Source organism: Falco rusticolus, chromosome 3 (assembly GCF_015220075.1).
Source record: "Falco rusticolus isolate bFalRus1 chromosome 3, bFalRus1.pri, whole genome shotgun sequence".
NCBI classification, from domain to species: Eukaryota; Metazoa; Chordata; class Aves; order Falconiformes; family Falconidae; genus Falco; species Falco rusticolus.
Genome location: NC_051189.1, coordinates 93,445,915 through 93,468,880, shown reverse-complemented (window position 1 = coordinate 93,468,880; position 22,966 = coordinate 93,445,915). Strand labels below are relative to the sequence as shown.

At 44.2% G+C, this 22,966-nt stretch overlaps 1 protein-coding gene across 6 annotated transcripts in view; it reads right to left on the bottom strand.

Moving 5' to 3' along the window:
- RREB1 (ras responsive element binding protein 1) overlaps positions 1–22,966 on the bottom strand; it is a 135,127-nt gene that overhangs the window by 89,862 nt on the left and 22,299 nt on the right. The gene's annotated exons all lie outside the window — the stretch shown is intronic.

Below are 22,966 nucleotides of genomic sequence, written 5' to 3'. Positions count from 1 at the left end.
CCAAAAATGTCTGCTGCTAGTCCAAAACCACCCTCCTCTTCCAAAAAAACAATTCCACTGCTAGTGCTTCACACATTACCATCAAACAGATGATACAGACAATTCTTCCCACAATTCACATATGAAAAGGGAAAACTCATTTCCTTCTGCTAACTCCCATTGACATGTAATGTACCAAAACATTAGCCTGGAACAAACTAGTATGAATTATGCAGAGGTTGAACCCACAGGTTCTGGGTAAAGTAGTAGTTGCAAGTATTTACCATAGAGAAAAATGAACAACAACAACAAAATCCACCAAGTGGCCTGTGCACCTCCTCACACCCACCCCAATCTGCAGTAGGACAGCAAGTTTGTCAGTGGAACCTTGACTAACCACTTTCACATATACACACATAGGGAAGCAACACTGAAGTATCATAATCAGACCTATGACACTGAAATTCATACTTCTTTTGAGGAGTGATGTTTCTACATGAACATTTTCTCAGTCATATACACATACATACACACCCACACAGCCACTTTATTTTAATTCTAAAAATGAAGTCACCTTGCTTTACAGTTTTAAGCCACTACATACTATGGCAATATATGTATCTACATTAATCTTGTTGTGGTCACTTAGAATCTACTGTTACCAGAGATGAACAAGACCAAAAGTGTTTGAAAAGAGCCACAAAAGGAGAATAAAATCTGATCTTTGATTAAGTTACAATTCTTTAAAGAAGCAAAATGTATTTCCACCCAACTGACAGATCCCATCCTCCAAACTTCATACAAAAGTGATGTTCATTCAGAGAAAAAGGAAAGGACAAAGAAAACCTCAACACCAGAACTTGTACTTTCACTCAGATACTAAACAGCAGGAGTTATTTTCCCCTTCCAGTTCAGACATGACTGTTTTGTAGTAAGTTTTATATGCTTTATGGAGCTCAACTGTTCAACATAAGGAGACACAAGAGAAGAGTTCAAGAAATCAGTAGCTGTCTCACCTGTAAAGCAGACAAGCATGTATTTGAATGACTTAAAACAAGAAACTAAAAGGAGAAAGCAAGCAAAACCATCAGTGAAATAAATTATTTTTCACTGTAAGGTGAAAGACTTTTCTTAATCTACCCAGTCATTTCACACATATCATTCTACCAAAAGTTAGACGAGACCACCAGATTTGTTTCACTCGTTCCTTCACCTAAACTTCAAACGGGGTTTCTGAAGCTAGAAGATTTCACCATCCCTACAGGAACTGGCCCTTTCCTCATCTGTTAGGGTCTGGCATGCCACGGAGGCTACGGAGGTAGGGACCTTCATAAACAGAAGTGGCAGCAGCAGCACGTTCAGCACATTTCACACCAAACTTGAAACATTATTCAATACAGATTTGACATAAAAAATACGAAAGCTGACAAGTTCAAAGGCTCCTCAGCAAATACGCTCCTTTAGAACTTCCTAAAATCTCTTAAACATGGATAATTTCTGAAGTAATGAGGTCTTTCAAGTAGCCGTAAGCAAGCTCCCCAAAAGGTGGGGTAATTGGGAGGGTTATCACACCTCTGGGGGAAGTCACAGGCTCTATCTTGGCAGTGTTTCATCCCTTCATATACCCAGGGGACTGATTAGTTCATGATAAGCAATTAGGCACCCTAGGGAGGACGGTTAACCGTCTTACCAAAACAAAAAGGCTGCACAAATGTAAGTCTCACTAGATTAAAGAAACACTATCTGAAGAACAGCGAATTTGTGTTTGTTCCCTTCTACTGGAACTAGCAAATACTACATTTTGCCTACATATGGCACACACAGATCTCAGAAATCCCAAATTTGAGCACGTACTTGCTGCTAAATTGGTAACAAATGCTCTGAGACATTTTCTTTCCCAAGACACCAGTGCTGTGATGCAGGAAAAAAGGAGGAGGGACGGAGGGGAGGAATACAGTAAATAATGATTAGATGACTTGAACTAGCAATCTCATTCATTTAAATTCTCTTCCTCATTGTTAAAACAGTCCCTAACCAAGGATCAGCTGCAGGAAGCGGGACCTGGAAAGGCTATATACAGCTGAATGCTGGTTGCATTTCAGAATGAAACCTCCAGTCAGCAGCAGCCCCACCATTACACGCCCTGCTCCTAAAAGTTCTGGGAAGCTCCTGCCCACTGTGAGGCTTGTGGTGAGGCACCTATGCGTAGCACAATCCTACCCATGTAAAACATTTATCTCTGGTGAAGCAGAGGGACGAATACACCTTTCGCCTGCCAACTGATGTAAAAGCTCCAACACACCCCAGAGCTGCCGATGGCACTGTTTCTAACTTACATCAAGCCCAACATATTTCAAAGTACTCTGATGGCTTAAAATATGAAGGAATGCTTTTCAATAAGACGACCCCCTGTTCCCTTCTGTCCTTTTATCTTTTCTTAACAGTTTGCCATCCAGTGATAGGAGGGAACCCCAGCTGCACAGCCTGAGCTTTTATCTTCTGCTGACCATGCAACAACACAAAGCTCAGTGCTGGATTTCCTGCTGCTTGCCGAAAGGGGCTGTTCAGCTTGTTTAAATATTACTTGCCTTGGGAGCCTTGGAGTTGTGCCCAAGCACTGTACTGTATCTTCCCAGCATCCATTTCAGCATGTACTTTAAAGGTCTTTAGGTTCGATGTACTATGCTCTCCCTCGCTACGGGAGGAGCCTGATGCCTCTCGGAAGAAAAAAGAAAACCCAGCTCCTCCCTCTCTCCCCATTCCCCCTATTAATCCCTGTGCCTCATTCTGCTACACAGCTAACAGAAGTCCCTCTTCATCCCAAAAGCATGCAAACATATTTAGTCCAGTAAACTGAACCAATTGCAACCAATGGGAAAGAAATTCTGGCATGAAAGGCTACAGCTAGGAAGAAATCAGATGCCATTTATCAATGCTCAGTGAGCAAACAACTAAGGAAGTACAGCAGCAAAAGTGGACTTTTAAGCCAAATTGTGGTACAGCATTCTCTTGCCATGCTAAGTTTGGGATGCCTCCACAGTGGATTTTAGAAGAAAAGAATCTTCAAACACAGCCTTCTCTGAATTTGCAAACTTGACATCAAGGCATTTTCTTTCCTCATTCACAGCACTGACGAAAATAAAACATGGCTTTTACAAAACCAGAAAGGCTATTCCAGCCCTTACGAATGCTTTCAGAAGCCCTCCTTCCCACAATTACTGTGCCATCGAGAGGCTGAGTTCTGGCTACAAGGTCAGCAGGGAGATAACCTTGGCCAATAGAAATTATCTGCATCAGCCCAAAGGCAGCGCCAGGCGGCCACCCATTAAGCAGCCCAGCAGGCCTCACTGGTAACCTGTTTGCAGCTGATAACAACCGATACAGATGGAGAAGGAAAAGATAAAAATCCAGATTCACAATCTATTTGTGAAAGTTGTGGATGCAGCAGTTCGAATAAGGAAAACTTTAGGGAATACTGACTGCGAGAACTGTCCTGTAGAAAGACGTCTCTCACATTCCACAGCAGCTGAGATGCAGAAATACACGTATCCCACAAGCTGACGCAGAACTGCAGTTGTGAGGAAAATCGTGGCTAGAAGTAAAAACCTGTTTTTAATCCATTCTGCTTCGCCTCAGCCTGCAGCGTACAGACTGATTTAACCTGATGTAAGCCATGGCTGTCATTCAGATGGACAGACTGCCAGTCCTCACTTCACCCCGCAGCTCTGGCCACACATTCTCTCTCCAGCCTCATGCCAGTCCCAGCATTTGAACAACTGTACGGCGATGTGGGATCACGGAACTGATCTGGTTTGGGATTTGCATTTGTTTGGGTTTGGGGGGGGGTTTTGTGGGTGGGGTTTTGGGGTTTTTTCACTTAAAAATGTACACACATATAGTTTCATCAACAGCCTTCACACAGCGGAGTGCAGACATCGTCAAATTACACCCTCTATTTGAGTGAGGGATGAGAGACCTGAGCAAGAATGTTGTCGGTAACTCTACTCCTGTGGTGCTGCAGTACCAGGGAAAGATGAAAAGATGCAGTGGAACGAACCCACAGCCAGCTCCATCTCCAGGCTCCCTCCTCCCACTCCCCTCTCACTCCCTTCCCTCCAGCTCAGAGCTCACTTGCAACCCCTCTGCAGTGAAGAACACTCCTACCATGTAAAAGTCTACCTAAAGTTCAGTTCTCCAATTAAACCCAGTGAAAATAAGTTCACAATAAAATAAAACTACCACAATTAATGTGTCTGTACCACACCTCTCCAGTGGCATCCCTGGAAGAGGGGGAACAAGACAGCAAGAGCAGTCCCAGGCAATGAGTAGGTAATTTTCTGCTTACCTATCCGATTTATCCTAGATCAAGGCCTGGGTGTACCTTTTGCAGAGTGCTAAGCACAAAACAAACCCAAGTCCAAAATATCCCCATCACCACCTCCCTCAGTCGGCCGAATTAAGCATAATTTTCAACTTTTTTGTTTGTTTGTAAACATTTGTAAATGACCCCTTCCCCATGCACAAAGACAAAATTTACCCCCTCCAACACAATTCGCACTTCATTAGGTCACATCAGTAACCACGCTGAAACAGCCTGCCACTGTGTGCCACCACATGTACCAACCACAGCTCCACAGCCCCTGGTAAGTAGGGCAAGCAGCTCACCTGGAGTCCTCAGGCACTTTAGAAACAATATTTACAAAGCTTGGGCCCTTGGACTTAATACACAGCACAGTGGGAATGGCACACATGCTCCCGCACGGGCAGCTGACCCGCTCCGAAGAGCTGTATTTATTATAAAAGGCATCACCTTAAGGGGATGGGATGGGATGGGACAGAAGTGGAAAAAAGAAACAGAAGCTGCAGAGGGACAGGACATGTTGCCTGACTGCATGTCCTCAGGCACTGCTAGCTCACATTGCTTGCACCATCTGATCGCTCAAAGCTAAACATGGAATGTAGGTAGCAAGTCATAATGCTGCGCAGGGCTGGAGACATGACCCATCAGCTGCTTCTGCATTATAATTATTGCACTGGGGCACAGCAGGACCAAAAGTTTGCCCGGGCAGATTTCTGCGACGTTTTGGCTTGTTAAAAATGACAAGAAATGCCACACGCCATTTTCAGATTGCGATTACCGTCGCTTTTGTGCAGGCATTCCCTGTTTAAAATCCTCAATCTCAAGAAAAGCGGAAGGCCCAGAACAACTTCTCTCTATTCAAAACAGCATTAAGAAGTCAGATTTCACAGGGCTGTGATCTCTCTCGCCCCCCTCCCCAAGACAGAAAGGAGATTCACACACAGATGCAGTGAAGCAGCACTCCTGAACCACCACTCTGCATTTCTAAGCTGGTCTTGGTCATTTCTCCTTCAGGCCACTTCTGCTCCCAGGCTTATTCTTGCTCTCTTTTTATTTTTAAAGTTTCTGCTACTAATAAAAAAAATGAAAAACTTATTGCAATACCATCATTTCCTTGTATTATCATATCCTCTAGTGAACTGATTAATTCTCAGAGTGATCCTGACCCCCAGCTCCCACTGGACCTCAAGTGATGCAAACTGTTTCTCTCAGCTTTTCCTCCATTTTATTTTTGTCTTAACATGCACCGAGTACAAGTAGAGAACTAAATTTTGCAACTCTGGACTTTAAATGCAAATATCTTCACTTCTATAGCTGGAAAGCAACACTTCACTTCTAGGCAGTTTGATTGTTTCTGTAACATGCTCAGAATTCAGTAAAACTCGAGGAGCACAGAGTCAGTAAGGAAAATATTTAAGGCAATATATATTCAACATGTCTTACTGCCCAGGCTTTGCCCTATAAAGTAAAGCTTAAGTTATTAAAAGCACAGTTTGTCAGGCAGTGACATGAATTTTAGTACAACAGGTCAGTGGAGAAACAACAAAACCTGCAGAGGAACAGAACAAAAACCTGCAGCAGTACACAGCCACAGCATTTCTGTTACATGAAACATAGTAGGCACTGTAAATCTGGGTAGCGCAGCCCCTTTCCAAATGACTGCCTTTAGGAGACCATGAACATTCACAGGCTGGAGAGATGCTTTCAGGAGGTCACTCTGTGCTACCTCAAGCTTCCTCTTTGCTACCACGTGGACTCCTCCTGCACTTCCACCCATCCCTCAACCAAACAAAATAAAATTTTTAGCACTTTTAAGCATACTTCCAGACAAAGATGCACTCAAAGCAAAATCGTTGTGAGGGCTGAACACAAAAGGGGTATTCCCCAAACTTCAAAGGACCCATTTTTTTTTTTTGCAAGAGCAGAGAGGTACAGGGATGCCAGGTAGTTAATGGGAAGTCAGGCAAAAGGGAAGAAGACATCAGTAAGCTACAAACGAGTCTGTAGGTCAGAAAAGCACACTCAGAGTTAATAGACCAAAACTTCTGTTAGCACAAGAAGAGCACCCATCTCTAAGAAACCACTTCCTATCTTATTCTCCTCATCCCCTCCCCCGATAGCCTTCTCCCTATTGTAATTCCGAACAGCCAGGCAACTGATCTCTAACCATATATCAGAAGAATTGGCTAATACAATGTCACCCAGCCCACCACATGAACAAAAACCACCAACGAATCCAGCTAGTGGTTAACTGCAAATTTTTGCTTTACTGGTGGTGTTACACTACCGAGGGTTCCCTTGCCTTTGCACATATACTACCCTCTTAGAAACACCCTCTGCTCAAACTCAGATTTACAAATACATGTACAGCTATTCTACACATCTGCTTCCACCTGGTGGATTAGCAGAGATGAAGACAGCAGTGTTTTTAAAACAAACGTGTAAACCCACCTCTAAAATTAGTTGCATGGTAATTCTGTGGGCAAGAGCAGAGGGGAAGAGTGGTTGGGCTCGGGTGGGAGGGGGGAGTTTGCAAGAAATGGAATACAAATCGCTAAACTATTTAACCCACTTTGAAATTCAGACTGTTTTCTCTCTGAAAACAAACAAAAAAGGGATTTTTCTTCCATTTTGAGCTCAAAACAGAGGAGGACAGAGCTATTCAATATTGCTCTGGGGTGCTAAATGACTAAATGACTTCAATCAAGTCTCTTGTCAAAGAACTTAAAATACTCTTTCCATGGTCTCCCCTTCCATAATCAAGGAAAAAAGCAGTTTTAAAATGCACATTAAAACACATATTATACATACACAATGTACATAATCAAAAGACAACAAAATCCTAAACTAATTTATTAATTGCTAGCCATAACTACAGAAACCAGGGATTCTTTTAACACTTCAGCAAAGCAAACGAAAATTTTCAGGGAGTATCCGAGTTACTTGCTGTTGTAAAACCTTTCAGGTCTGATTTCTAAAAATTTCCTTGCTATGATACCTGCAAACGCAGCTTTGCAGTAACTTCCAGTTCCATTTTCATATGCATATTTTTAACGATAGCAGCCGCTTTTGCCCTGCATGTACAGCATCAGGGGTATTTCATTCTCTGTGGCCAAAGTTCCCAGAAAAGCCAACTCCGGAGATCCTAGGTGTGGCACATTCCTTTTTACTGCAGATACTCCTCCTAACTTGAAGTGAAGGTAAATATTACTCCAGCCTCAATCTGTTTCCCTCTTGCACCCACAGCAGCTTAGTAAGATACAGTCAGCAGGCTATTGCAAATCGCACTTAAGGGTTCGTTACAAAACCAAGGCCTCAGTCTTGCTAATGAACTGATACTAATAGGTCCATCCTATGGAAGAGACCCATTAAGCTTCAACAGAAGCTACAAAGGTCACAGCCCAAGCTGTGGTCTGCAAGGGAGGGCTAAGTGGCCCCTGCATCAGGAAGTTTACATGCACAGGTATCTACAAACTTCTGGGCCTTTGTTTTTATTTTTTTGTTTTTATTTATGAGACCAGCAGCATTTGGCAATGTGTGCAAATCTTGTCAGACAACCCTCATGCTATGCTTACTCCATATGGAACAGAAGTGCCTACAAAGTAAATTCATGAGAATGTTTTCACTGTACACCAACAAACCCCTCAACCAGAAATTCCATACCTATACGTGTACATCGCAGTGCAAGAGAAACGGTCACACATTCCACACGGCACATGAAAGAGCAGACAAATACAGACACATAGGAGATGGTTAAATTGCAAACTCAAGATGTGGGACTAGGTTGCCAACTTCAGTATTCACAGAGCTGAACTGACTTACTCTGGCCTGGAGTAAGAGGGACACAAGGATGTTTGGCTTTCACTGTGTCATGCCCAGTCCTTTTCAGCATCCGTATTGCAACAGACATTAAGAACAGAACGCACTGGGGAAATCACCATTGCTGATGATTATCAGCTATGATAATCAATAGCTAGCTTATTCAAATGATACCTGTAACTGCAATCTCCCACCTGCTTTGCCCTTCCCAAATCTCAATGCCCCTGCATTGCAGCTTTGAGGACTAGAAGAACAGGTCAGACTTTCTCCCCCTGCTTTGGGGGATTCTAGGTTTGTTGCATTTTTTTCTCCTTTCCAATAAGAAAAGCAAGCACATGAAAAAGAATCCAAAACCTAAAGTTACTTTACTCTTAGCTGCATCCTTAGAAATGGCTGACTTTTTTTTTTTTTTACTACTTATTTTTCTTTCAGCAAAAACAAATGTGACCTGAAGCTAATAAACATCTGACCTGTAGTGTTTCAGCATAAATGGTTAAAGCTTGGTAGAGCCGCATGGGAAGAGAAGAGTGGACCCATAATAAAGCTGCTTCATGATCTCCAATTGAAAACCCTCCTGGCAGCCCAGCTTCTTTCATGCAGAGGTACTTAACTGACATTCTCTCTCCATTGCTGTCCCTGATGACTCTCTCAGTGTAAGTGGAAATTAGGAAGCTGACTAAGCTCCCTAAAAACTGGTCTGGTCAGTCGCAGTCACCCCCACTCCAAAAGGGTGAAAGCACACAGTTTGACACCTCAGCAGATGAAGTCTCAGACTACCCTGGTGGAACTGCCAGCAAACATTGAAAGCATCTTTTTTTTCCTTGAGTCCTGTTGCTGTCACAGCCTCTCATCCCAAAAGTCAGGAGAGATTCTGAATGCACTTTTGGGGTTGCTGACTTTAAACCCACAGGATAAATGCCACTCGTGGTTGTTCACGAGTCAGAAAATGCTTGCTTGGAAAAAAAGAAAACCTGCAATTCTCCCACAATCACTCGAGCCCAAGAGCCACAGACTTAGCACTGCCAGTTTCCCATCTCATTAAGTGTCTTGCAATACTTGTTTTTGTAATCGTTTTCCATGCTGTCTATACAAAAAAGCTATCTCAGAAGCCAGAAGAACTACATTCCTTAAACATGGACCCTTTCCAGACTCACCCCAAACCTTTCTGTGCTTAAGGTCCTATACATACATGAACACACAGATCGCTACAGGCCCAGCCACTAATTCAAGTCGCCCTAATTCTGAGGCTAAACACTTCCTAAACTTCTCCATCCATGCATGCATCTTTCTTTCCAAGAACTTCATAGTGAGTAGTAACTTGTTTTCCAGTTTTAACTTTTCAATGTTTTTTGAGACAGGGACACCTCCTGCCCCTCCTTCCTCATCACCCCCCCTCAGGAAGACTGAAGCTCACTGATCCCATGCGAAATGGCAAGGCCTTTCACTCAGTGGCTGCTGGCTGGTCTTCAACCAACCTGGGTAAGGCTCAGACAAGATACAGAGCACAAACACTCGTCCAGAAACTTTTAAATCCACGTACAAATTCTCCACCCATCACCTTCAATGTCAGGCCATAAAATCACTAATAAAAGAAGTCACAGTACAAGAGGCTGTCAGCTAACTGTCTGGGGCCTGACAACCGCCAGAAAGTCCCTGGGAGGAAGGGATGTCGATCCAGCCACTGCTGGTGGTTACCTGCCTCGGCCTCTCCTCCAGCTCCTGCCCTACCGACTGGGCCCCGCGCTCAGCTCACCCCAGCTCCTGCACCTCTCAGACCTAACGAACAAATAACGGCCCAACGCCACTAACGGCCTCTTGAACCCAACCGCCTCTCCTCATCCCCTGGCGGTGCCACAGACATCCTGGGGCTCGGCAACACCAACTCAGAGGTACAATGAAAAATAAACTGGTTTTTACTTCCCAGGGTCGGAGTGTACCTATAAATGTAGGCCCACAATGTGATGCACATTTATTTTATTCGCATGCTTTACATCCTCTATGCTGAAGTCAAGACAAACCCCATTTTGGCAAGCTTTTTAAGAACAAAAAAGCCCAGTCCTTCCAATTTTTGTGCAAGGAGTAAATCCCCCAATACTTCCTTTGTGTGCTTAGGGCCCTGAAAGCTGCCAGAAATAACTGAAGGATGGTGGCAGAAGGAAGATTTCTGTGACGAATCCTACTTTTCAAAACATTTTAGAAATAACTGTAAAATCAAACAGATACAACGCGTTGCTCAAATCAATATGTAAACTCAGAATGGAAACCATTTTAAAAATCACCATGGCTTTAGGTTTTCTATTTATTTACAGCTTTGACAGCAAAGGGCTAGTGGTTTCCTGTAGAATAAAATCGCTTTTCAACTTCAAGATAGAATGAACACAGGATCTTTGCATCTTTTCTGTACATTCGTATCATAGACTCAATGGTACAAACACAAGGATGCATACCTGCAAGGTTCATAACCACACCTTTGAATTAAAAAGATTACTGAGCAATCTAACAAAAGGGTGTTTACTTTTAGTTCATACAAGTCTGTACCACTCAGCCCATTTGCAATCTGCAATACTGATACCATTAAACACTGGAGACAAAAGGACCCATGTTTCTCCAATCAGCTGTAGTAAATCCACCGAAGTCAAAACAAAACTAGTCAAGAGACAGGCCTTTGGGATGCTACACTACTGTCTCCTGCGTGGTTAATTTTGATGAGCTTGTTGAAGCACAGCCTTTAGCCAAGCGCTTTTTCATAGAAACTCATCCATAGCTCAGAGACAATTAATCATCATTTATTACTCACCTTCTGGCAACACCTTTAAGCTAGGCACGGTCCAGACACATCAAGACAGACAGTCCCAGTCTGAAGGCTTTGTGGTAAAAGGGAGCCATTTCTGAGACTCGATCCTGATGGACAGGCAACTACAGACACCCGTGGTACTCTGCATGGCTACTAGGATCTGCCAGAATAAAGCTGCTCACAGGATAACTTAAACAGGAATGCAATTCTTTCAGAAAGGGACAGGTACTTACTAAACCCACTGGCTATACCTACTTTTCAGTTCCTGTCAACAGCTACTGGAATTATGGTACAAGTAAGTCTCCATGAAAGGATTTTGCTTAAGAAATTTAGAGAATCTTCATAGACTTATTAATCAGAGCACCTCACTCGGTTACAGTACATAGGAAAGTAGTTATTCTGTTCTTCTGCAGCATTAGTAACTTCTCAAACAAAGAAGCCTGATTGAGGCAGACAGTGAGGGGCTTATCAGCTTAGGAAATGGGAAGGATGGTCCAATTAACTGCCAAGCAGTCAGACATAATTCACTCTGACGAGGCCAATGAGAGACAAGTAGGAGAAATACAGTCCTGTCCATTTATGTAACACCCAAACATTCCCTCCCTGCAAAGTTTCCCCTTCTGGAAGTCTTGCCTAAATAAGGAGAAAGTCACTAGACAAAAATCCACCTGTAGGATCTGCATCTAACCAGCCACCTCCTGTGACAAAGCAATCAGCTCCGTGGTACAGGAGGCATTGCCAGTCACTGAACTGCTGGACCCAGGCGCTAAGAGCCATCCCCAAGCAGACACCCAGGAAGCTCTGTGCAAGGTTATCTGGGGTCCACACCGTCTCGCACACCAAGGAACAGGGCAAGAAGCAGAAGGCACAAAAAGGCAGAAATATTCCACCCCGGTCGAGGCAGGCTGGCTTCATCTCCTTTTCCTGAACCACCTCTCCCAGCACAGAAAGAGAGTGCTACTGAAGTAATTTCACAATGTTTAAAAAAAAAAAAAAAAAAAAGTTGAAGGCAAACCATATGTAACAGCTGATTAAGAAAGCTGAGAATCCAGCTGCAGTGCTACTCATCATGTTCGCTGCTGTGCTCGGTACCCTACTAGCATGGGGTAAACAAAAAGAGTGCACAAAGAAAGAGGAAGGAGAGAAATTCTACGGAAGATGCTAGAATGGAAAGAGAAAGTTCCCAGCAAATCATAGCTCTAACTTGGGACCCATCACCTAGGAGGCAACAGGCGTTTGAAGTGGAGAGGGGAGAAAAGAGAAAAAAGTCCCCAAAACATTAATTTGTACAAGCTTTGTCTGACATTTAGAAAGGAGTGGAATCTTCATTCTGCAAAAAAAATGCATACGTGGGACCTTGTCCATCCTTTGGGTAAGGCACCTTGTTTGTATAATCCTCTTCGTTTTTCAAAGTGCCAGACTTAAGACTGTCATGATCAGAAACACATGCTTTATGCACTATGAGCAGGAGTGTAAAAAACCCCAGTTGTGTGGAATATTTATGTTACATATGGCAACATCCTATTTGTCAGCTGGTTACCAGGAGCTAAGGAATCTGTGTGGTACTAGCAAAGTCGCCTTGCAGCAGGGTGCTATAGTGAGCACGAACCGGGCTATATATGGTATGTTTACTGAACTATTAGGCACAAACATGTTACAGAAGAGATGATGTCTCGTATTAGACACTGAGCTTCCTGCTGCAAGGCAAAACCGTCTCGCTCAGAAATCAGTTTGTCACATATCCCTCCTATGCTTCTGGCCGCGGGTGCCAGTGAAACCTCTAGAAAACAGGAACAGGTTATGCTGCAAGTAATGATTAACTACGTGGGGGATCAGCCCTCCAAGCTCCACCCGCCAGCATTCTCCGTCTCCTTACTGCTCTTCCTCCCCCGCTACTTTTCGGCTGGGACTGCTGGCCAGGCAAGGTGGCGGAGGGCACGAAGGCACACACAGGCGCATGCCACGCGGAGCACTGCCTCTGCAACCGGGTGACGGGCACAGACAAGTGCACCCTCTATTTCTTAAGAAACAGCTGGCAGCAGGCAAGCAAGCGCTGCAACCAACCGCCTGCCCCACGTTCAAACCCAATCTGCACAGGAATATTTCATAACGGGGAGGAGGGGGGGAAACCTGAAAGGGTAGTGGGAGCAGGGTGTACTGAAGATGCCTTAAAGCACAGGAGAAGGTTCGTATCTGGCTTCAGCGTCCTGCCTAACCTGTTCTGTGGTATGTTCCAGTTAACTTTCCTTTTGGTCAATGTTGTTGGTTGGGGTTTTTTCGGCAATCAGAGCCAAGGTGCAGCCCCTTCTCTCCTCCGACTCCTTTCACGCTCCATCGCACTCCAGCACAAACATAGGCACACAGGAGATGCCAGAAAACAGAACGCCGAGTCCATCACAGCCTGAAACTGGACGCACTATTTCATCACTGTTAGGGAACTGGATCTTCCTTGTCAACTCACCAGAACCATCAGCCCTCAAGCACCAGACTTCCCACCTTCCTTGCTGCTTTTTTATGTTAGCAACTTCTGCAGCTCCTCAAAAAAAACCAAACCCAAACTATACAAAGTGGTAAGGGGTGGGAAAACACAGCAAAAAAAAAAAAATCACCCAAAACCACACCCCCAGAAGACTGCACGCCATGCAAATCTATCAGAGCACAGTGCGGGGGCAGCGGCAGTGATCCCAGCATCAGGACATACCATCATCACCACAGCAGATTTATGTCTTCATTGTGGTACAGTATTCACAGGGTTAATGGACAGCCCGAAAATCATAAATATACCTGCTACACAACAAAAGCATCAGCTCAAATCTGCACTGGGTGGTTTCTGACAGGGGTTAAGCAGCTGGTAACCAGTGGCAAGAACTCGGTGGTGGTTCAGTAGCCATTTTAAGCAGCAGACGTATTAATCACGGGAGTGCAGTAACAAAAGAACCAGGGGCAAAAATACGCTACAGAAACAAGGACCCCCAAAAGCTCAGCAACACACACATACCCCTCCATAATATGTAAAATAAACGCAGAGAAGCCAACAAAGAAGATTATTCCATGACCTCCAGAGCACAGCAAATCCCTCTGAGCAGAGTGCTAGGCATCAGAAACTTCCTGGTTTGCAGGCCGTTGCTTCACATTTTCTGGGGAGTTTTCATGCTGTGGGAAAGATTTCCAAGTACACTGAAAGTAAGCCTGCAGCATCCCCTTCCACTCCCACAGCAAGTATGCAGTCCATAAAAGATTAAAGTGTTGGAAACACATGCTTAAGCAAAGATTCCTCTTTTTTTTTTTTTTTTTTTTTAAATCGTATCAACAGTGGAGCACTTGATGCATTTTATCAAACTGTTTTGCCATCCCTTTTTTAAAGCAGCAAGGGCGGGGGGGTGGGGGGAAGATGGAGGGAGGGAGGGAGAGCACGTGAGATACATGCAGTCTGTAACTTGAACACTGTTTTACAGATGTATTTACTATACTGTTTTTCTTTAGGGGCTTTTCAGGCCAGGGTGGCCTTTGTTTCTGCGTGCTATATAATAGCCAGCTCATAACAAATGAGCAATTGCAGAGAAAGCAGATCTGGCTCCTTCTCTCAATCTGCTGGGATGCCGAGGCATGAAGATGTGCCTGAAAATCTTCTGTCTGGTTATGAATCTGGTCAATCCCTTTGGTCACGCGAGTGCCTCAAGTCTGGTACAATTATTAACTGTGCTGCAGTCACATGAAAGAGAACGAGCTTCCCCCTCCCACCCTCATCCCCCGTTAACATTATGTGGGCAGTGAATATATGAAGGAACATTGTGAGGTGGGGGGTGAGGGGTGGGAACCTCAACAGAAAGGCTGCAAAGCTGTATATTTTTCTTATTATTCCTTTTTGGTGGATGGATTATTATGTTTCAGGCAAGCCTGTCCAATGCTCAGACTCGCTCAGGTACCCAAAGGAGGGTGAGATGGGGAATCTTCATCTTCTCCAATCAATACCACCTTCTTTAAAGAGGGAAAATTTAGAGGTGTTTCCAGTCTTCCCCATTCCTTAAACACAATGATGATGAAGACGGAAAGCATTTTAACTGAAGCATGAATGGACAGTTTCTAAGCTGGCGGGGTTACTTTGGAGATGTTCTTATTTGCTGGGGGACACACTCAACAGGTATGAGAGAGAAGAGATGGGAAAAAGAGCCCACTGTGCTTCTGAGGAGAAACTCCTGGCACTGAGACAAATGAGACAGGCAGCGTGGACTAAAAGCCTAAACTGTGATTCAGCTGCCAGGACCAGAGCCTCGTGCAAGCTCCCTGTTTTACAGCCTCTGCTCGCATAACTGAAAATGGGGATGGTGCTTTCCAAAAGCTGCTCTTCAGGACTGAGGGAGAAACAAGAAAGAAACAGCATGCAAACAGCACGGTACCCACTGACCCCAACTGCGCCTCTGCCCCCTCCTCATGCACTCCCAGCCTGCCAGAGGGCTCGGTGTTGCGTTATTTTAAGTGTAAACCAAGCGTCACAGATGTGCGTGCTCTGGAGAAACCTGTTAAAGACTGCATCTCAGCTAGGATGGGAGCCGCGCTCAATGGCTGTGGAGCCCCTGCGGCCTCCCCCGACACGTCCTGACCCAGCACGGCAGCCCGGAGCCATGTGCACCTTTTTGGCCACAGCCAGTGAATTGCGCTGACCTCAGAGAAGGGGGGTAAGGGGGGCAGGTGGTGAGAAAGAGCGCCAGGTTTGACATAAGATGGCAATTCCTAGACATAGTTAAAAATGTAAAGCAGAGTGCATCTTTAAGTGGTTTCATCTATACAGTCTGGACGACATACAGTAAAACATAAATGAGCACATACACTTTCAAAGTGCTACATGTATTTTCAGCTCAATTATAACTGAGTATGCCCCCAATAAAACATCTGTAACGTTACACCATGCATCCATTTTATAAAATATTTTAAAATGTGCTTTTGCTTCAGCCCGCCTACACAAAATAATGAAGGAATATCACTCATCAGGAACTCCCTAAGAAAAATAAACCTTAAAATAGCACACTACGCTCACTGAGGAACATGTATTTCTGCAAAACTGCTGTTCTTTATATATTTTGCATCTGAAAACTGCAAGTCTCACATGCGCACACACAAAAGACAGACAGACTGCTGCTGTGGACAAAATGGTGCCATTTAATACAAAAATCTGGTTTATGCATAGCCTGGCTGTAGTGCATGCTGGTCCCAAGTAGAGTGGGATGCAGCCAGTTATATCGAACAGTTGTGCCCTCAGCAACAAATGGTGCATTCATAAAACTGGAAAAGCCTCTGTCTAGGGGCTCGCAGCTCTGCAAAGGAAACAATTGCTTGCTGGCATTTTCTGAGGGAGGGTATGGCCAAAAGAGGTTGAGGGGGAGAAGTATGATCTATAGGAAAGCTATGTACAGAAGAAATATCAAAATCGAAGGGAAAAAACCCCAAATCTGCCACTGAATTCCCTTTGCACTCTCCCTGCATTAACTAGTCTCTAACAAAAGAGCAAGGCCACCTGAAAAAGACATGCACTTGGAAAACACTTGGCCAGTCAAGAGTGTAGTAGAAAAAGAAGAAGAAGGAAAGAAAGAAGCTTTCTTGTAGAACGCTGGCCCATGAAGAAGCAACAGACATCACGCAGGCTGCAGTACACAAAGCCGCATCTGACAGGCAGTTTCTCACAAGTTTCTTACCCTTGCCTTTATTAGCTATGCCACCTCCACACTGGTAACTAAAAGCCAACATCTGGTGCTAGCTAAATGTCAGCACAGACAATCCCTTTAATAAAAATTTAAAGAGTCTGGGTCCCAGCGAGGAAGTCATTAGTGCTTTGAATGTAAGACCCTACATGAGAGCTGCAAGACTGAAACAATCCAGGCTTTTAAGCCAGGCAGAGCAGTGACTTGTGTGTGCTAGGCCACCTCTCCAGGCCCCCTGCCACCTCGCACCGGGGATGCTCAGCTCATGGCCACTGGCCCATGCGCAGCCCATCTGGACGGTTCGTCTGGTCAGCACCCTGTGCCTGGGGAGCCCAGGCAGGTCTGTGGGTGCCCAGGTCCTGCTGCAAGATGGGAGCATGCCGTTCAGTCTGCCCTTGGCTTAGGGAGCTCTGGCTGCTGAAGCTGAAGTGCCCAAACACACCTGGCATCTGTATCACTGAAGCCAAATCCTGCTTGCCCCTAAAATACATGAGACACCCACGCCAGTCGATGCTAAAGTGCTCCTAAATAGCATCTATGAATGAGTAATTGTCACCTGCTCCATTGTACGGAGCTCAGTAACTAAACAACCCCCCGCCCAGATCACACACTATAACTGAAGTACAGTGGCAGAGGCAGTGAACGTTTCTGTAAGAGAAGAAATTAACTGAGGCCCACCTACATGCTGATAGGAAGTAAAAGCCAAGGCTCCCGCACCACTCCTGGCTGCCCCAAGGCTGTGCGGTGCACCCCATTTTTTCCTGGTGCCCACGCGACACAGAGGTCTCTCACGTCTCGCCCAACAAAAAAATTTCTACCAAGCTAACCTGACCACAATGAGACTGTCTCCCCAGCTGAAGGAGAAAGGACAGAGATTTTCTGTAATGGTTGATGGTATGAGTCCCTTCACTGTGTTATCAAAAGATGTCACATGTTAAAGAGATTTGAGTACTCTTGCACTGAAGCCTTTGCAAGGGTATCAAAAAAGGGGATGCATGTAGTTCTTGCTGCCCCCAGTGCACCTAACAGTCCTCCGAGAGCCTTTTATGAAACAATTTCAGAGGGGAACAGGACTGTGGTCTCACAGACTGACAGTACAAGTATTTTTCCACAGAGGTTAAAAAAAAAGAGGCGGGGAGGGGAAGGCAAAACAGGATGAGTGGTTCTTCAAGAGAGAGTGCCACTCCTGCACCTCAGTGCTACAGCAGATAAAACCTGTGGGTCTGCTGAGAGTCAAGGAATAAATGCTGGGAGCACATACAGCCTGCTACAGCGGTGAGAACCGAGCAGAAGCTATTGAGGCGCTGGAGAATGAATGGTAATGTTTTTGTTTACCAGCTGTGCACTGTAAATGATTGCTTTTGCAATAAAATTTGCACTGTATTTGCATAAATAATTTCAATAAAACTGTATGAAAAGCCACTTCATTAGTGCTAGTTATCAGTTGGAGACCTACAGCAAATACAAAACTGCATATGCTTTTGCAGAGGCATCAAAGCGACCCAAAAACTGTCTTTCTAACTTTATTCCTTGGTCAGTTTCCAGGCAAGGCAACAGTTTACACACACACACACACACACACTGTTTTGTACATGCTCCCATTAAACTTGCCCTCAGTATGAAGTGAATGTATTTTAGAATTCAAGTAGCACACATGATTTTGTTTCCCTCCATAGACTTTACAAACGCTTCTAATACAACTCCAGATCAGCCTATTAGGAAAGGAAGTTTTGTTTGGTTTTGGTTTTGTTTTAGATTTGGAGAAGGCAGTGAAAACACCTGGGAAGCTGTGGGAAAACATCAACAGAGTTAAAAAGAAAATTACATCCCAGGCTCCTGAAAAACTTTAAAATAAAGCTCTTTGGGAAGTTTGGGAGAAAGGGATGAACAAAGAAGTTCTCAGTTTGAGAAATACCTTTCCTTTGAACACTGAGTCACAGAGTACAAGTCTCCACATCACCTTGCAAAAGAAAAATAAAAAATAAATCCTGTCTGAAATGTGTCACTTTTCACTGCTGTTTACTTTGTTTGTTTGTAGTGGTTTGGTAAAATCCCACAAATATTAAGACAAAACCACAGTCCGTATTTTATATTTAGATGAACTAAGGCACCTTCCAAGAAGCTGTAATTGCAAGCCTGCATCTAAAGCTCCTCTCCTTCTGTCACCCCCAGGAGCAGGCTGCTGTGGCAGGAGGAAGAACATGGGCCACCACTGCAGCCCTGGTGGTAGCCCTCCTCCATGTGCTGGCCTGGCCACCCCACAGCTCAGCTCCAGCAGGATGCAAGAGCTGAGTTGCACCTCCTGTGACAAGGGATGGTTTTGAGTTGGATGGCTAATGTCTGTAGTTAAAAGTTTAAAAGCAATAACAAAGTCCCTTCTTGTCTCTCTTTCATCCTTCAGCTGGTCCAGTGGAACAAACAGGATGGGATTTGTCTCTCACGCTGATGCTTCCAGTATCAGCCGTGATTTAAATCAACGTGCAGTAGGGAAAGGAGCTCGAAGGTTTCTAACCGGGTGCGGTGAACACCATGACCTCCTCACACCCCCGCCCCACAAATGCTTAACTGCTGAATGAGATTCTTCTCGTTTCCTGCACTGAATCATCTGTGTCACCACAAAGATGAGATTTTTAACTGTACGCACACGTTTCTTATTTAAGGGGCATGCAGCGGAGGGTGTTTCTCAAACTACTGTCAGATCAGCCACACACGGTTTAGATTTCTTCTGTGTTTGATGTATCTTTTAAGTAAATCTGTGTCTTTCCAATGAGGTACAACCTTTCAATGATGCTGTTTTCTAGGAAACATGCAGGTGAATGCTGCTACTTCTTTCTTTTGCAAAGTATTATTTGAATGAAACTAGGAGGGACAGGATATGCTGATTTGCACAATTAAAAATAATTTAAAATTTGAACCCTGACATCAGATGCTTCAACAAATTTCATTAGAGCAGGTCACATGCTCTTTTCAAAATGCATTTTTTCCACACCCCAACTTAAAATTGTTTCATTAATTTACCTGCAGATTACCTCATTTTCCTTGCTAAGCTGATCAACAGCAATTCATTTTGCAGAAAAATTAGTAGCACTGCACTTCTCAAAAGCAATAATGAAACATCCAAGTCACCCAAGAGAAAGAAAGGTGAGGCGAACTGCTAAACCACAGTTCCTTAACTACCCTTCCTAACCAGAATGGCTTTGTATCATTGCTTCAAGGAGGCAAGGAAAGGAGGAAATTGTGATCTCTTGCTGCCTGTGCTTGGCTGTGCACTGCTGAAGTCAGCGGGAGCTTTGTGGATGCTGGGCAGGAGCAGGCCCATATAAAGATATGACAAGCGACAGCGAAGATCATACTCTGCTCTGGATTGATCTGTGTCACGAGGAGTTCATGCTGTCAGTCAGCAAGAGTGTGAGGGGGGCTGATGTGTTCTGGTCATCTCACTAAAGCAGAAGAAAAATTAAAGATGCACGTCAACCCTGCAGTACGCCCACGTACTCTCACCTGGATGAAAGCTTAAGGACAAGAACCACGTTTTTTTAAATGGGCATACTTTTTTCACAAAGTGTAGTCAACCTTCTCTACCCCCTATTTTAATAAGGAAAAACCTACCATCGTTTTGACCTTGGACTTGTTCATTTTCTCTGTCTCTCTCAGTACATGCTCTTTGCTAACCATTCAGCATGCTGCGAGCCCTGATAAAAGTGGTTAATGTTTACTGAAACCTGCGTATGAACTGTACTAAACCTGATGCGGGGGGAGGCAAAGTTCTGCTAGCAGCATCCACAAGCAATTAAAAAAAGTTTTTTCTTTTTAAACTCACCCCCCCATACTAAACAGCTGCATCAGTAGATGGGCAAGCAGCACAGGGAGACGACTGAAAAAATGCTTCTAATCCATCCACCTAGACACTTCAAAGTCAGTCACTGTTCTGAGTACCACAGGCCTTCCAAAAACACACAAAAGCAATGGAAGAACTGACTGTTGAGATTCTCTTTCTGGGTGATGCATACTTTACCCCAAATAATTATTTTCCAAAACAATCTGAAAACCTACAAGTCTAGCAGAACTGTTGAGTGTTCCCTTTCAGCTCTCCCTGTAGGAAGTCCATACACCCTTGCTTGAGCAGTCTTCAAAACATCCTCTTAATTAAGTGAAAAAGCAGAATATTACTACTGTAAACTCAAACTACAACTAACAGTTGAGCAGTGCGATTGAGACACCTTAAATTTACCATAGCTTCTTCTCATCAGAGACATATCCTTAAAAATAATCACCTGTTTCAATAGCTACACCTGTGCACTATTTAGAAACAACATTTCATAGCGTAAACAAAATGTATGCATTGCCCCTTCTTAGCTTACTGGCATTTCCTCCATCTGTGTTATAATATCCAGCCCAGAGAGCTCAAACAAACAGCTTTTTCCTCCCTCCCACCGTCTCTGGTGACAGTGGGATGCTCTCAGGTGTTTAAAGCCTTAATTTTTTTTTTGTACTAGAGGGCAGCAACAGCGCCATAGTCACCTTGGAAACAACCATCACCCACTGTTTGCAGAACAAACAATGGTACCTTTTCAGCCAGCTCGAGGCAGGCAGGGCAAGGGGCAGCCAAGCAATTCTGGGACTTACAGGAGTGTTAACATATTGCATTCATTCAGTGCGTCAAAAAATAGTTCAGCACGAGAAGCAAGGCGCTCTCAAAGTGAGAGCCTTTGGCTGGAAACCACAGACAAGTGCATGGGGCTCAGAAGGTCAAACAAGTCTCCCAAGTCAGCAATGAGGTCTTTTCCTCTGATTTTTTTACTTGCCCTCCTGTTCCCCTCTCTCATGCACACAGAAAGAAGAAAAACGCACCTATTTAAACTGATCTTATCCCTGAGAAGTCAAGTGTTCAGCTTCCAAGTAGCACTCGCTGAAGTTTTCTCTGTGTGCCAAAATATTTTAAAGAACTGTTTACCCGCACTTGTAGTGCTTTGTACCCAATGCATGAAGAGCCATTTCCAGAAGCGCTCCCTGTGAAGTCAGTGAGAACTGCGGTTATTCAGCATTTCAGAGCCTATATCTAAGCACTCAAGCCGTTACAGACCCCTCTCCTTTCAATTTAATTCCATTTTCAAAGAGCCATGGACAATCTGACTGCTTTAAAAAACAGATGATGTACATCTGGCTTAACAGTAATTTCTGAGTGTCTTCCTATCTCCTGAAGACTTTTTCCTCTTCTCAAGAAAACCCCACCTCCAAACAAGCCTTTTTACCTACAACAAGGAGGAAAAAAAAGTGAGATGTTTAAGGACTCAGGTTTTATCAATTTTAACACCCTCTCACAAGGCACTTGCTCTTGTGCTGGTTGCAAGTGGAGTGTTTAAAGCAGAGCAGAGACTGAGGCATCGCTCAGATACTTTAGTGCTTTATAACCTTCCCACACCGGCTGGCAGACACCTACATCGGTGAGAACAAACTGTCATAAGTCCAACTGCCCAGCTCATCTGTAAGGCCACTTGGCAAAGGATTGCGAGGCCCTACGAAATCACGCTACTGCTTGACTCGTGCATAGAAGAGCATCCAGGTGTGCTGTGAAGGAGTGCCAGGCACAACACACCCAGCTGAGAACTGCACTGAGGTGATGAGAGCTGCACAAAGGTACGACAAAGCAACTCCTAGGTGAGATCTGTGGATTTCCACATCACAATATAAACATTTTTCTACAGCCTTCGCTCACCTTTCATAGTGCACTCAGCTTTGAAAAAAAACAAAAACAACAACAACAAAAAAGCCCCAACAAAACAACAGGCAAATCATCTTAATTAGACCATTAGAAACACTGACTGGCGTTGCGCTACTAACTAAAGCCTCCAGCAAACTTGTCAATGTGGGCCAGACAGGTTCACTCATGACTACAACCACGGTAGCTTCAGCTGGGTCATATTAACATTACTAAAAAATCTATCTTAATGTTCATTAAGATGCAGGTTAACCCATTAACTGGTCTTGCACAGCCACAAACATGGCTTTGGACATGGTAGGCTATACCTTAAGGAGCATCAAGAGAGCTTTTTTTTTTTTTAATTGTGTTCAGCTAACTCACTTGACCTCAAACAATTGAGACACACACCCTTTTTGCCTGTCAGGACAGGGTCCTTCTCTGTCTTGCATTGCTGGGACAGGAGAAGTGAAATAGGTATAGAGGTGATTCACATGCAACCCATCCTTCACTTACTCCTAATGGGGGGTAGAGGGGAGGAAAGCACATGGGTGAGAAGCTGCAGATGTTCCAAGGCTGTTCCAACTTTAACAGCGCACAATTTAGGGAAAACAAAACAA